General features: G+C 38.2%; 1 long non-coding RNA gene across 19 annotated transcripts in view; it reads left to right on the top strand.

Moving 5' to 3' along the window:
• Positions 1-342: 342 nt before the first annotated feature.
• The window catches only part of LOC108176578 (uncharacterized), a 47,137-nt gene continuing 34,169 nt past the window's right edge, over positions 343-13,310 (top strand). For 15 of the 19 annotated variants that reach the window (XR_011389169.1, XR_011389166.1, XR_011389163.1 and 12 more), the window contains exons 1-2: positions 343-450; positions 1,084-1,126. This is a non-coding gene — a long non-coding RNA (uncharacterized lncRNA). Of the gene's footprint in view, positions 456-1,083; positions 1,127-13,310 lie in introns of all 19 variants that reach the window. The other 4 variants (XR_011389170.1, XR_011389160.1, XR_011389165.1 and 1 more) reach the window with 2 other exon arrangements.

Genomic DNA, 13,310 nt, shown 5'->3' with positions numbered 1-13,310 from the left:
CCTTATCTTAGATTTTATGTTAACTGAATCACTAACAATATATCAATGAAAGAATGGCAGGTGGCGATTTGGGTAGTAGAGAGAATGTGATAGAATGTAAAATTTGGATGAAATATGTAAAGACAGAGAGGCCAGAACAAAGAGCTGGATAAATAAGGATAAAAAAGCAATAATGACGTCATCAGAAACATGTACAATACCTAATACTAAAAGCATGACAGAAAGAAGAGGTTCAGAGATAAGAGAGGGAATTATTTCTGTCTTTTTAAAAAACTGAATATCAACTGTGATTCAATTAGCATACATCACAATCTCTCCTTAGCAACAACCTCTCATTGGTTACTTAACCCCATGTGATTCCATGACACCCAGGTCTGCCTGATGCCTTAATACAGAGTCCTGCAGCCACTCTCAAGATAAGACAAGCAGACACAGCTGGAGGGCACAACAGTAAGGTTAATTCTTTTTCCCAGTTAAGAACTAATGATCTTCCCTCAGGGTCTGTGTTATCAAATATATCCAGGCAGAACCAATCTCTTCCCACCAATTTAGCTTTCATTTTTTTGAAGTGAGATCAATAAAACATTACTGAGTTTTGTGTTGCCTCAAGTATGAATAGTAGCATGTGTAAATTCAATGCTAAATCATAGAGACACATCTGGAGAGCCTGTCTTGGGGAATAATCTCCTGAGATCTCCTAGAGAGCCAAATTTGATGTCAAGGCAGGACTTGATGAAGCTTTCTCCATTAGGGCCTAGTTATGTTGGAAGGAGATTTTTTACTTTTAAAATATAGAGTTGTCTATAAGGGACTCCTTTGACATAAAATCAAGAATCATACCATACAAATTACAGAGGGAAAATTTTAATGTCATGCTGCGTTATTAAATTTTACTGAAATGAAAAACAAAATTGTATTATTCAATAGCAAGCTGACAGATGCTCAGGATTCAGCATGCTTTTTATCCCTTCCACATGCTGTGAGATTGCCCAAGCTGCTTTTGCTTCTGCAGTGTCTGAAATTTTGAGTAATATTTTACTGCCTGGCATGTAATCATATTATCTGTTTATTTACCCTCTCAAGACTGCAGCATATACATGAGTCCAAACCAAAGGCGTATCTTAAGGTAAGTGCACAATGTTAAGCAAAATCTAACATCCTTTTATTCTGATGCATACTTTCTCCTTGTATACTGAATGTCCTTGATTTTGTGTGAAGTGAAACATTGGTATAAACACTGTATCTCTCTGGCGATAATGACAAAGTACACACTGCTATGTCATTTACCGAATTTCCAAAGAAAAAATTAAAAGACCATAGCAGGAGGACATCTTTAGTCTCACCCCTCCTAGTGGAACTTCTGGAAACAGAATTAGGCTAGTGCCAAGACAGACTGAAAAGCGGATTGCAGCGCTTCGATGCATTGTCAGATTCTCTCCAAAACACAACCTCTTCCTAATTCCTATGCCAGTGTAGCATTAGGATCTGAGCATCACAGTTCTCAAGTAAAGGAATTATTTTTTATTGTTGGAACTTACAGATAATAAAACATGACATTGTCTCCTTTCCAAAGAACTGACATCAGGGACATGACCTTGAAGTGGTTTCAGTTTGCTTTGCATGTAACTTGGTTCCTACTTCTCATGGGAAACAGTGATGGAAGGCAGCTGTAGTCTGAAGGGTAGTTTAACCTAGGTTCTCAATAAGAAAACAATGTTCAAGACAGATTGTGGTATTACAGAGGTTGCAGCTATTTTTCAGATATTCACATGGAGCTGATTTTAATCATCATTTATTTGGCCCGGGTCACAGTTCTGTTGAGTTCTTAGTTAAATACACATTGCTTGAATATTTACTATGCTCCAAATATATCATTAGATATTGGGAGCAAGAAGATGAATGTTAATTCAGGGATCTCCCTTCACAGAGTGATTGAGGTTTGCAGCCGAATTCATCCATAATTTCATAACAGCGTTGTAAACATCAGGAAGAAGCAAACACAAGGTCCCAAAGAAGAGTGCCTAGATCTGGAAGGTGATTTGAAGCAGAAGGGTACATGCTGCCTTGTAAGAAGCACTATGGTAAAGCTGAAGTCTGGTATTAACGTCTTTAATCATTCTTCTGAGGAAATATTCACATTTATTGCATGACTTCTACTTGTGGCAAACCATTACAGAATAGTAAAAATATTGCAAAAGAAATATAAGTGCGTATTTTGTCTGCATGTTTGTGTGTCTCCTCTATCCCAGGTTCATATATTAAAATTCTAATTCCCAAGGTGACAATGTTATGTGACTTTGAGAGGGGACCAAGATATGAGGCCTCATAATTGATATTAGTGCCCTTAGGAAATAGTCCCTAGGGGGCTAACGATGTCCTTCCATCATGTGAAGGTACAGTTAGAAGTCTCCATCTATGAAGTAAGTAAAATTCAGGTTCTCGCTAGATGTTGAATCTACCAGTATCTTGCTTTTGATGCTTAAGTTTCTCTGAAACTGTAAAAAAGTTCTGTTGTTTGTAAACTACTGGTTTATATTTTATAATAGCAATGTGAACTAAGAGAGTGGTTTAGTGTGAACAGCGAGACTTTTTATATATATGAATAGCAAGCTTTTTATATATGTGAAATCCAACAATTACATAAGATTATTAAATTTCCCAAGAAGAGGCATCCACCTTTTTAACAAATATTTATTAATGATCTATTATTTATTTAACACCCATTTCCTAGATATATTGGGTAGAGAGCAATATGGACATGATCTTTGGGTCCTTAGGAGTTTAGAGTCTAATGGAGAGAGACTGACAATACATAAATTGAAAAAGAATCAATATCATAAAAATGTCCATACTATTGAAAGCAATTCACAGATTCAATGAGATCCCAGTCAAGATACTATGTTCTCAAATCTAGAGCAAAATGATGCAGAAATTCATATGAAAACACAATATATTCAAAACAGCTAAAGCAAACTTATACAACAAAAACAAGCATGGAAGCATCATAATACCCAAATTCAAGATATACTACAGGGAAGTTATAATCAAAACAGCCTGGAAGTGGCATGAAGACAGACATGTAGACCAATGGAATAGAATAGAAACTCCAGAAATCAATCCACACATCTACAAACTTGACCTTTACAAAGGAGCTAAAATCAATCCCTGGAGCACAGACTTCAACAAATGGTGCTGGGAAAACTGGATCTCAGCATGCAGAAGTATGAAACAAGACCCCTGCATTACACCTTAAACAAATGTCTACTCAAAATCAATCAAAAACCTAAATCTACAATCCAGTACCATCAAATGACTAGATAACATTGGGGAAACCCTGCAAGACTTGGCATAGGCAAAGACTTGTTGGAAAAGACTCCAGAAACACAGGCAATCAAAGCCAAAATTGACAAATTGTCTTACATCAAGCGGAGAAGCTTCTGCACTGCAAAAGAAACACTCAGCGAAGTGAAGAGGCAACCAACAGCGTGAGAGAAAATATTAGCAAACTACTCAACTGTTAAAGGGTTAACATCCAAAATTTATAAAGAGTTCAAGAAATTCAACAACAACAAAACAAGCAATCTAGTTAAGAAATGGGTAATGGACTTCAACAGGCAGTTTTCAAGGGAGGAAATTCAAATGGCTAACAGACATTTGAGAAAATATTCAGGATCACTAACTATCAGGGAAATCCAAATCAAAACCATGATGAGATTTCACCTCACTCCAGTTAGCATGGCTCTCATACAGAAATCAATGAATAACAAATGGTGGTAAGCATATGAAGTAAAAGATACCCTTATCCACTCTTGGAAGGAATGTAAAATGGTGAAGACACTGTGTAAGACAGTATGGAGATACCTTAGAAATTTGAATATAGACCTACCATATAATCCAGCCAACCCACCCCTGGGAATTTATCCAAACCAAAGACATCAGCATATGAAAGAATTATCTGTACACCCACGTTCATTGAAGTTCAGTTCATAATAGCTAAAATATGGAATCAACCGAGATATCCATCAGCTGATGACTGGATAAAGAAATTATGGTATGTATACACTATGGAGTACTACTTAGCTGTAAAAAATGAGATTCTTTTTTTTTTTTTTTTACAACAAAATGGATGCAACTGAGAACTTAGTGAAATAAGCCAGCCTCAAAAAAGAGATGCACCATTTGTTTTCCCTGATTGTGGTAACTAATAGAGTACCTAAAATGTAATGTATTGGAGTAAAAAGGACACTTTGAAATGTGATGATTGTTTCCTGTTCTTGTCTCTACAGTTAAGGAACAGTGTTTTTTTCCTCATACTATTTGTTGAACTCTTTACTTAGTGTAGGGTTAACTTTATGAATATAAAGTAAACTGAAAATAGGTCTTTGTAAAAATTAAGAATGATAATAGGAGTGGCAGGTGGGAGAAGGATGGCAGTATGGGTGGGAGGGAGAGTAGGATGGGAAGTATCACTATGTTCCTAAATCTGTATATATGAAATACATGAAACTTGTTTACCTTAAATAAAATTTTAAAAAAGAATAATGATTTATGAATAAGATAAAGGAAAAATAAAACTATGATAATCAAGGAGTTGTAACAGTGGTGCTTGGTATTTGTTCTTCAAATTAGTGCAAGTCATTTCTCAAGGAGTTCCTGCCAGAAGATTTCCAATTTTATTTTAAATCCATGCACTTACTTAAGAATGAATCCAGGCCAGCACTGCGGCTCAGTAGGCTAATCCTCCACCTTGCGGTGCCGGCACACCGGGTTCTAGTCCCGGTCGGGGCACCAGATTCTGTCCTGGTTGCCCCTCTTCCAGGCCAGCTCTCTGCTGTGGCCAGGGAGTGCAGTGGAGGGTGGCCCAAGTGCTTGGGCCCTGCACCCCATGGGGTACCAGGATAAGCACCTGGCTCCTGCCTTCAGATGGGCATGGTGCGCCGTCTGCAGCGTGCTGGCCGAGGCGGCCATTGGAGGGTGAACCAACGGCAAAAGGAAGACCTTTCTGTGTCTCTCTGTCACTGTCCGCTCTGCCTGTCAAAAAAAAAAAAAAAAGAATGAATATAAATATATAATTTGGGACTATCCTTGTGACCATGGAATGGTCATCTTTTAAATACTTTGGGAGCTTTTAATGTTTATAAAAATGTCTGAGGCACATGTTGGTGGATTTCAGAAGCTTCTGGCCCATCCTCCCAAATGGATTCTTGGATATTACCCACAAGAGATAAAGGAGTAGGTAGATTGTAGAATCACTCTTAATAAGTAACTCAGAGAACTAAGGAACCTTTGGGAAGACTGAAGTTGTTGGGTTGTAGAGTGTGTGTATGTCGATAAGTCGGGGGTTTTGGGGGCAAAGAGCAGTATCCAAAAGTGAGGCCATATAGTTAGACTAGGGGAAAGTTTTCTCTTTATGCCCATATCTCTTACCCATCCAGGTAGCATTTCAGTTGCCTTTCCTGAGCTCCTATGGATCAGGAAAGCCAATGACACAGGGCTAGCAAAGTCCAAGGGCTGGGTGATCTAATTTTTTTTTCTTTTTTTTTTTTTTAAGATTTATTTATTTATTTGAAAGGAAGAATTACAGAGAGATAGAGAGAGAGAGAGAGAGAGAGATATCTTCCATCTGCTGGTTCACTCCTCAAATGGCCACAGTGGCCAGAGCTGGGCTGATCCAAAGCCAGGATCCAGGAGCTTCTTGCAGATCTCCCACATGGGGTGCAGGGGCCCAAGGATGTGGGCCATCTTCTACTATCTTCACAGGCTGTCTTTGCTATGATCCAGCAAAGAGCTGGTTTGGAAGTGAAGCAGCCAGGACTGGAACCAGCGCCCATATGGGATGCCTGCACTAGAATTGGTGGCTTTATCCGTTATGCTGCATCGCCGGCCCCAAGTGATCCAATTCTTACAGAAATCCAGGTTGACCAGCAGGGCCTGGAACTTCCCCTACCACCTCCCATACCCACTAAAGTAGCTAACAAAACATATGGGGGTCCCCAGGGAAGAACTATGCCTAGTGTTAAGTTCTTGGTGGTTTTGTGGGTCAAGAGATGCTTGAGGAGGATAACAAGCAAAGGCTAACTTGCAACATAACACTGGAGGTTCTTTGCTTTGAAACCATTCCCCCTCAGAACTCATCTAGAGTCAGATAGGATATATTCTAGACATTTTTTTTTTCCTGAGGAGCATTAAAAGTAATGACATTAATTTACAAGGAGAGGAGAGTTAGAACTAATTGGAAATATTTTATAATAAAATATAATTTTAACATAAATATTTAAAAGGATAAGAGGAGTTATTGAATAACACTAGTAAAAAAAAACATTCATAAGATGAAAACTGCCTTCCAGAGTTCTTCCAGAAGGTAGCAGAGGAAATGAAGATAGAGAATAAAGTAAGTTGTATGGAAGCAGAAATATAAATGTGAGTACTTATGTAGATTGAATAGAAAACTATTGGAAAGAATAATGACTGGAGACTTTCCAGAATTACAAAGAAAAGCCAAAGATTAAGGATTTCATAATAGGATCAAATAAATATGTAAGGGGGAAGCTGTCTAAATATGCCACAGGGAAATTTGTAAATAACAAAGACAAATAGAAAATTCTAAAACTTCTCTAGAGAGGAAAAACAAATTACCCAATGGAGAAAAGAATGAATTGTATCAATTAGTGATTGTTTCATAAGGCTGCATAGCAGAAGGCCATAAAAGTCTCAGTAGCATGCAACAACATTTCTCTCTCATGTATCTTTAGATTTGCTGGGGGTTAGCTGATCTGGGTTGCACCCAGCTAGCTGAGTCTAAGCAATTATATGTGCTTCTCATTGCTGGATAGGCTTCCGATCTGCTTTGCGTTTATTCATTCTGATTCTAGGCTGGAAAGGCAGCTGTAACTATGGTAAACTCCTTTCATAGTGATTGCAGAAATGCAAACGGAGAAGTGTAAACTCTGGAAGTCTCTTAAATCCCAAATTCATTCCAACATACTGTCAATTCAAACACATGCCATTGACTGGAGTCAGTCATGTGGGCAAATCTAAGTTCAAGGGATGCCATGGTTTTCATGTGAGTTGTATGCAAAAAACCTGGAAAGAGAAAGAATAATGAACTGGGGCCAGTGTTTCGATTAATTCTGATTTTGTCCCTAAACTTCTCAATCAAGTCAGTAGATCTCAGAAGACAGCTAGGTTCTCAGTGAAAAATTAGGTTCAAAGTGATCAAGTAAATTTGTGTTAAACCTAAAATTATTTTAAAGTCTATTTTAATTTATTTGAAAGGCAGAGAGATGCAGGAGTCCCAAGCAACATCTTAACTGCTAGGCAAAATACCTTTCTTAAACTTAGAATTTTATATCAGAAATTATTGACATTCAAGTTCAAGCTGAAGATGTTATCATGAATGAAAAAATCCTAATGTTAAACATACAAACTTCCTCTTGGAGAACAGTCTTTGAAGACATTCAGTTAAGAGTAAAAGCAAACCCAGGAGAAACACAGGGATTTGGGGAAAATAATAAATTTTACTGCTGTCTAAATAAGTAAGAATAACATATTTGAAAAGGATGTCCATAACTATCTACAAATTAAAGTCTTGCCCAGTATTGTGCAAAAAATATCCCTGTAATGTTGAAAATATGCCATCTCTGTACCATTCAATACATAATCCACTAGAAATGTGGTGCTACTGATCACTTGAGATATAGCTAATGAGACTAAGAAACAAAATTTAAAATATTGCTTAATTAAAGCAATTTAAATACTTGTATGTTATTAGTGTCACTGTGGTGACTAACACAAGAGTTATATGGCAGTGGGAAGTGGGAGTAGCACCAAGAGAGTAAACTGAGATAAGAACATGCTAATCCAGGAAACAACATAAATATTGTTATATTTAATATATTGAGAAATGAATAAAATTTAGTAAGAAAAATGGAAGATAAAATATAAACCCATAGATGGAAAATATGGAAGATAAAATATAAACCCATAGATGGAAAATCTTCAATGTAACAAAAAAAAGTAGAGAGTACAAGTCAAATAAGTATGACAAACAGCAAATAAGAACTAAGACATAATAATATACAATTATAACCATTATTATGACAATTCTAAAGAAGTGAATTGAAGCAAAAAAATTTCAAATTGGCTTAAAAATTAACCCAGCATGAACATGATTCTCAAAACAGAAGGAAGCCTAAATGTCCAAAAGAGAATGGAAGGAATTTAATAGTACCTCAATACTTCCATTCAAATAAAGATTTTTAACAGAAAAAATTACAAGGAATAATTTTAAATTCAAACTTAATAAATAAAAATACTCTTGATATGCTGAGATTGTAGTGAGCCTTTGTCAATCTTTCTGGTTTCCTAGCAGCCAAATTCTATTCCTCTATTAGTGTGGCACATAGCCACACTTAAATAGAACATAAAATGCAAGATACTCTCTAGTCTTCCTGGGAGTTCTGCCGGTTTGTGCATTCCCATTAGCCTCTGATTGAATAGGCAGAGATACAAAGAAGCAAGGCCCAAAGGATGCATTTTGGAGATGAGTAGCAAAGTTTACAGCCAGCAGTGAGAGGCAGAGTGGGCAGCAGTTCCTGTGGCAGCTTCCACTCTGTTCTGTGATGGTTGAATGGGTAATACAAGCTTTATGATATTGTTGAAAATGTAGTGGTGTTTGTTATTTTTTTGAGTATTTTTCTTTAAATTTTCCTGTTTTGTCTACTGAAATTTGGTTCTCTGGTTTTTGGTTTTTTTTTTTTTTTCTCTTTCCAAGCCTGTCCTGACACTTCCACCTTAAGTTTCAGTGAACTATTCAACATCCTTTAAATAATAGGGTTTTGTTTTGGCCAGCGCCGCGGCTCACTAGGCTAATCCTCCGCCTTGCAGCGCCGGCACACCGGGTTCCAGTCCCAATCGGCGCGCCAGATTCTGTCCTGGTTGCCCTTCTTCCAGGCCAGCTCTCTGCTGTGGCCAGGGAGTACAGTGGAGGATGGCCCAAGTGTTTGGGCCCTGCACCCGCATGGGAGACCAGGAGAAGCACCTGGCTCCTGCCTTCGGATAGGCGCGGTACAGCGCGCCAGCCGTGGCGGCCATTGGAGGGTGAACCAATGGCAAAGCAAGACCTTTCTCTCTGTCTCTCTCTCACTGTCCACTCTGCCTGTCAAAAAATAAAAAAAAAATAAGTAAAAATAAAATAAATTAAAAAAAAATAGGGTTTTGTTTTTAAATCAATCACTGTTGGCTTCCATTTCTTGCAACTGAGAACTCTATTTGACATGAGCGGATTAACAATAATCCTATCAGTAAATTCTGATTCTGGATTCTGTTCCATTTGCTCCTCTTCTAGTCCAGCTCTCTGCTGTGGCCCGGGAGTGCAGTGGAGGATGGCCCAAGTGCTTGGGCCCTGCACCCCATGGGAGACCAGGAGAAGCACCTGGCTCCTGGCTTCGGATCGGCACAGCGCTCTGGCCGCATCGGCCACAGCGCGCCAGCCATAGGGGCCATTTGGGGGGTGAACCAACAGAAAAGGAAGACCTTTTTCTCTGTCTCTCTCTATCTCTCTCACTGTCTAACTCTGCCTGTCCAAAAAAAAAAAAAAAAAAGATTGCATTTAGAGAGCCTCCTATTTATGGGAAGCACTTCAGAGGGAGAGGCATAATGCATTATGGGCAGACAGTTGTTAATTGGGTTTGGTGTAGTTGATAGTATAACACTATCTATATAGTGAGAATTGGAAACAAATACCTATCTACTGAAAAATGGGTAAACAAATGTGGTATATTCATTTAATGGAATATTATTTGGCAATAAAATTTACCAAGTACTGATAAAAATGCTTCAACATGGATGAACCTCGGAAACTGAAATTTATACTACTATGAAATAAACCTTGACAAAGGATATTGCATTATTCCACCTGTATGAAATGCCCAGAAAAGATAGGTTTATACAGACTGTAGATTAATAGTTGTGTATGGAGGGACAGGAATGGGCAATAACTGCTAATGGATACTGGATATCTTTATGGTAGGATGAGAATATTCCAAAATTAGGTTGTGATGATGGTTGAAAACCTCAGTGAGAATACTTAAAACCACTTAACTGTATACTGTAAAAACAGAAGATTATGGTATATGAATAATAGCTCAATCATGTTGAAGAAGAAGAAAAGGAAGGAGGGGAGGAGAAGGGGAAAGAGGAGGAGGCTGTCGCTGTGTCTGATGTTAGTCTGTATAATGGGAAGATGTGATTTCTAAATCTAAGCTGTACCTCAGATCCACAAGGCAACCAGGTTCTGTTTAAGGAGATTTCAAAGCTTCCTAATATTCTTTTTTATAGAAAACTTATTCAATGAATATAAATTTTGAAAGTGCAACTTTTAGATTATAGCAGTCCTTCCCCCTCTAACCACCCTCCCACTCGCAAACCATCCCATCTCCTACTCCCTCTCCCATCTCATTCTTCGTTAACATTCATTTTTGATTATCTTTATATACAGAAGACCAACTCTATACTAAGTAAAGATTTCAACAATTTGCACCCACACAGACACACAAAGTATAAAGCACTGTTTGAAGACTAGTTTTACCATTAATTCTCAAAGCTTCTTAATATTCTACTGATTCTTCTTCAAATGGTCTTGCAGCCATTTCTCTGGATAACCGTTTTCTGAGGAAAGATTAATATCCAGGGGGCTAGTGATGTAGCACAGCAGGCAAAGCCATCGCCTGCAATGCCGACATCCCAGATGGGCCCCGGCTGCTCCATTTTGGATCTAGCTCTCTGCTACGGCTTGGGAAAGCAGAATAATATGGCCCAAGCCCTTGGCCCCTGCACCCGTGTGGGAGATCCGGAGGAAGCTCCTGGCTTCTGGCTTTGGATTGGCGCAGCTCTGGCCTTTGCAGCCATCTGGGGAGTGAACCAACGGATGGAAGAGTCTCTCTCTCTCTCTCTCTCTCTCTCTCTCTGTAACTCTGCCTTTCAAATAAATAAATAACTCTTTTTTTTGTATCCACATTTATTGATATCACTTTCACAGTGTGAAATCAGCCACAGTGTGAGTATTTACACCACTGAATTTTGGCAAACACTAAAATCCAGGCTTCTGCCCTTCATCCCTTGCTGCCCTGCCCTCCCCCATCTTTCTCTTCCTTAATTGTCAAACATTCACTATCACCTTGCTGGATACCCATAGTCAGGATTGCAGGCAGTTGATGTTTACAAGTAGTGACAAGCATTTGCATGCATCCCTTTGCACTCCTCTGAACTCTGTCATACTATACTTCGCAGTGACCTTGATTGTTCTGAGGCTTACTATAATCTCTGTTAGACCAACTGAGGAGGAAGTGGTAAACGTCTACCTGCTAAAGAAAAACAAATACATATCAGGGAGTAAGAAATGGACCCAGTGAATATTCAGGGCCCTGCTCTTTGCTGATACATAGCCTGTCTCCTTTGAGCTTGAGGACAAGTTTTGTCTCTTTAGCTCCTATCATTCCTGGTATCACTATGAACATGGTAAAAAGCTTCTGGTATTTGAAAGTAACATGTACTGCACTTGGAACTATTTGTAGGGTGCTCTAAACACTTCCTGATTATTTAAAACCCTATCAGAGATTACGTGCCTGAAGAAATGCAATTGATTATGTGAGTTATGAAACTAGATCTCACTCCCCATTTGAGTGGGGAGATCAGCAATTTGTCCTACAACGAAAGTGCTTCATTTGGTATTAAACTAATTCAGATCCAGAAGCCCTGAGATTACAGAAACAGGTAGTCTAGACACCAAGGCCACTTATTTCTGCTGCATGACATACCCTCTCAACTCACACCTCTACAAAATAGCATAGAATGTTCATAGGACAAGTGGGAACCTAGATGATGAGGTTTACGGTATAGACAGATGCAGGAGGAAGGAAAAACACACTAATTACTTGCAATGAATTTCCTTTAACTTCTAGGTGATTTTCAAAATACTGTCTTTAAACAACACAAGCACCAAACAGTCTGAATAGCATCTAGTTAAAACCTGGTCAGGCCAGTGGGTTTGCATATCAGATCTTTCCTCCAGTTATTTCTGCAGCTCTAGCTCAGGGTCAGTCTCCATCTAATATCATTTAATTAGATGAGCTTGAGTCACTTTTGGCTTCATAATAGGAGTGTGCAGCCGAGAGCTTCTATAGCAACAGAGAGAAGATACCATCTCCAACTAGGACTGACAAACTCACAAAAGGCATTTGGAATGCTAATAATAAGGGGGTTATATTTCTTTTTTAAGGAATTCATTAATACATTAGAATCTCAGGGTCATAGCAAATACATGATAATTACTACAACACAATTTTCATCAATTCTAATGTTAATGTGATATTAATAAAAAGAGAACAGAGTCAATGTAGTTCATAGATACAGTTCTCAGGATTAAAGTCTGAACTACCAAGATAATAGTTGCTGACAGATAATGTATTTACTTCCTGTCTTACATGTTTTGATAGTTAAATTATGTTACTTCTTTAAAAGTAATTTTTAGGTGAATGATATATAGGTGCCTGACATTAAACTTTAGGTGCTGGTATTTCTATGCATTGGTTTTGTGGCAGAGGCCTCCACAAGGACAGATAGAGAAGAAACTTACCCTGAAAATGGAATGTGGTCATTATATGTTGCCTATGAATGCATTAACTGTAGTTATTATCTGCTTCTATGTAACCATTTCAGGTTCTGCTTGCTAATACAGAGCAATGGTTTAACCCTTTCCAGACAGCATACTGGTCAGATGCGTGTAGAATATCTGAACAAATTATGCAGGTAGCCATATAAAGAAACCAAAGAAACTTAAGCCATGTATAAGGAATCTCTCTTTGGGGCTTCAGGCTTTTGGATAAAAAATCAACTAAGTCTTCTGCCAGCATGGTAATAATAATAATAATAATAATAATAATAAAGATGGCTACCTGCATAATTTGATCAGATATTCTAATGTTACCTGCAGCCGCAGGAGCTGATACAATACTGCCCGTCTGTACATAGTGATTGAGGATGTTTTTTTCTACACGCATCTGACCATCTTCAGAAAAAGGTTCTCAACTATGATAGGGCAAACCACAAAAGTTGAGAGATCAATAGACAGGGAGAGCAAGATCTCAGTGTTATAAATATGCTAATCAATAGAAAGGACCTTCTGATTATGCTGTTCCAAGAGGAAAGGAGGACTGTAGAGTAATAATGACTGATGGTGACCTGTCTGACTTAGATGCAGATATATATATTTTTTATTTATTTGACAGACAGAGTTAGACAGTGAGAGAGAG

Source organism: Oryctolagus cuniculus, chromosome 6, assembly GCF_964237555.1.
Source record: "Oryctolagus cuniculus chromosome 6, mOryCun1.1, whole genome shotgun sequence".
NCBI lineage: Eukaryota > Metazoa > Chordata > Mammalia > Lagomorpha > Leporidae > Oryctolagus > Oryctolagus cuniculus.
Note: the sequence above shows the minus strand (reverse complement) of the source record. Positions and strands in the feature narration are given on the sequence as shown.